General features: G+C 38.4%; 1 non-coding gene across 1 annotated transcript; it reads right to left on the reverse strand.

The window, feature by feature from the left end:
- Positions 1-1,532: 1,532 nt before the first annotated feature.
- On the reverse strand, positions 1,533-1,639 carry LOC141675691 (small nucleolar RNA R71). Its single transcript, XR_012556332.1, has one exon. It is a non-coding gene; the product is annotated as a small nucleolar RNA R71 (small nucleolar RNA).
- Between the last annotated feature and the right edge of the window lie 1,077 nt (positions 1,640-2,716).

Consider the following 2,716-nt stretch of genomic DNA (forward strand, 5'->3'; position numbering starts at 1 on the left):
AAAACTCATTTTTATATTTAAGATCTTCCTTTCAAGGGGATTTAAATACTCGCTCAAAACCTGAGGACTCCGGCTCTGTGGTGTATTTTATATTCGCAACGTGGTTGCTGTTTTGAGACATCAATTTGATTACTTGCCCAATGTTCGGGAAGTAAGTCCATCTGATTGAGTCGGCATAAGCGACAGGCCGGGGTACGGTCTATAAAGGTGTAAGTGGCTGGGTAACAGTCCATCCACGTGTGAGTGGGCGGGTAACGGTCTAGCGCGAGGTCCGAATGCGACCAGGGTGATGACCGGCGAGGAATTAATCCATATACAGTAGAAAAGGTTACTTATTAGTATCTTTGCCTGATCAGCAAGATACCGGGTTTATGCCACAATTCTTTTCCTTTCCAAAAAAATTCATTGGATGTTACAAACTCTGTTCATACTTTACATGACAGAGGTTTTCAGGAAATGTATAAAGAGATATATATGTGGATATATATATCGGGACTTAATGAAGTATATCATAACTTCATTTCATTTAATGATATTTCAAAGATTGAATCTATTCAAGTCTTATCTTGTAGTCTCATTAGTGTGATGAACTTTTGAAACTAATTATAACTTGAACGGTGGTAGTTCAAGTAGTATTCGGAAAAGATATAAGTATATTGAAGTATCTTGTAACTTCATCTTTTAAACTTATATTTAGTTAATGATTATCTTATGCATGACAAAGATTTTCAGAAAAACGTTGAGACAAGGTTGGATATATGAGATCACCTTGCAACGATATTTTTATACAGTTATAAACTGGAACTCTGTGTATATTATACGTGTCATAGGATTTCAAAGATTGTGAAAAGTATATATGTATATATACTGAATATTTTGCGACTTGGTCGCGTTAAGATATCAACTTGGTTTATTTCTTCTTGACCAAGACTTTCATGAGTACTATGAGAATGCTCATATATTGTAAATCATTATACATATTATTTTGGTGGGCTTGTTGCTCACCCTTGCTTTTTTCTTTCATCACACAACATCAGCTAGACAAGATGAACATGACCAAGCTTCCAATTTGCAAGCGGTTAGAAAATGTTCCGCAGTTTTCTGGAAGCGTTGATTCCACCGTAGCTGAGGTAGGAGCTACCAATAGGCTAGGTTTTCAACTATTGATGAACCAGATTTATGTATATTTATGAATTGTAATAATGGCAAAGAAATGTAAATTTATTCAGAAACTCTTTTAAGGTGTATTGGCATATAATTGTGGAATAAAATGACTCTTGATTATTTTTGGATATTCATCTCTGAGACTATAACTTGTGGTGTGTGTGTTTATGGTGAGGTCACAGTACAGAATAGTTGATTATTTATTAAGATTGGGTGTTATTAAGTGAAATGGAACTCGTGACAACCCGGATCCCCGACCCCGGATTTGGGGGTGTTACAAACATTCTCTACCACCAGGGTCTATCACTAGATGGGAGGACCTTGCTTAAAAGTTTCTCACTAAATTATTTCCTATGGTGAAGACTGCTGCAATCAGGAATGCTCTTACTCAGTTTGCTCAGCAAACTGGAGAAACTCTGTGTGAGGCTTGGGATCGATATAAGGAGATGCTAAGGAAGTGCCCACACCATGGCATGCCTGGTTGGATGATTATCAACTGTTTCTATAATGGTTTAGCCGCACAATCTAGACCTATGTTCGATGCAGCATCTGGTGGAGCCTTATGGGCTAAAAGCTACAATGAAGCTTATGAGTTGATTGAGATAATAGAAGCTAATGAATACCAGAATCCTACACAAAGAATGTTGCAAGGTAAGGTACTGGAGGCCGATACAGCTACCGCTATAGCTGCTCACTTACAGCTTTGACGATGAAAGTGGATTCTTTGTCTATTTATGGAGTTAATCAAATCACTAGTGTATGTGAGCTTTGTGCGGGGGAACATGAAACAGAGCAGTGTGCTACTTCTAGCAAATCAACTCAATTTGAGAGAAACTTTCAAAGATCACAGCAACAAGTTCCAGCCACTTATCATCCGAATAACCGCAATCATTCTAACTTCAGCTGGAGCAATAATCAGAACACGGTGTAACAGCCTTATCATCCATACACAGCAAAGCAGTATAACCCTCCTGGTTTTTAACAACAGTAATATGCACCAAGTCAATAACTTCAACATCAGCAATTACATCAAGCTAATGAAAAATCTGAACTGGAGGAGTTGAGGCTCATGTACAAGAGCCAAACTGTTTCTATCAAGACCTTGGAGAATTAGATTTAAAAAATTGCTAATGCATTACTGAATCGTCAACTTGGCACGCTTCTGAGCGATACTGAAGTGCCAGGTAAGAAGAAAGCTAAGGAGCATGTTAAAGCAATCACATTGAGGTCTGGTAAGGTTGCAAATCCTGAAAAAGATAAGTCTCTAGATTCTGAAGTGGAGGCTGAAGAAGAAGTGTAGAAGGAAGCCGAAGTGGAACCAAGGAAGACTACTATTGAGCACACTCCTCCTGAGGGTAATACATGGGAGAAACAGATCTATCCTCCACCTCCTTTTCCTAAGAGGTTGTAGAAGAAAAAGTTGGATAAGCAGTTTGCGAAGTTTCTGGAGGTGTTCAAAAAACTTCACATGAACATACCTTTCGCTGAAGCTCTTGAACAAATGCCTAGTTACACGAAGTTCATGAAAGGTATTCTCTCTAGGAAGGTGAAG

Source organism: Apium graveolens, chromosome 7 (genome assembly GCF_009905375.1).
Source record: "Apium graveolens cultivar Ventura chromosome 7, ASM990537v1, whole genome shotgun sequence".
In the NCBI taxonomy this organism is placed as follows: Eukaryota; Viridiplantae; Streptophyta; class Magnoliopsida; order Apiales; family Apiaceae; genus Apium; species Apium graveolens.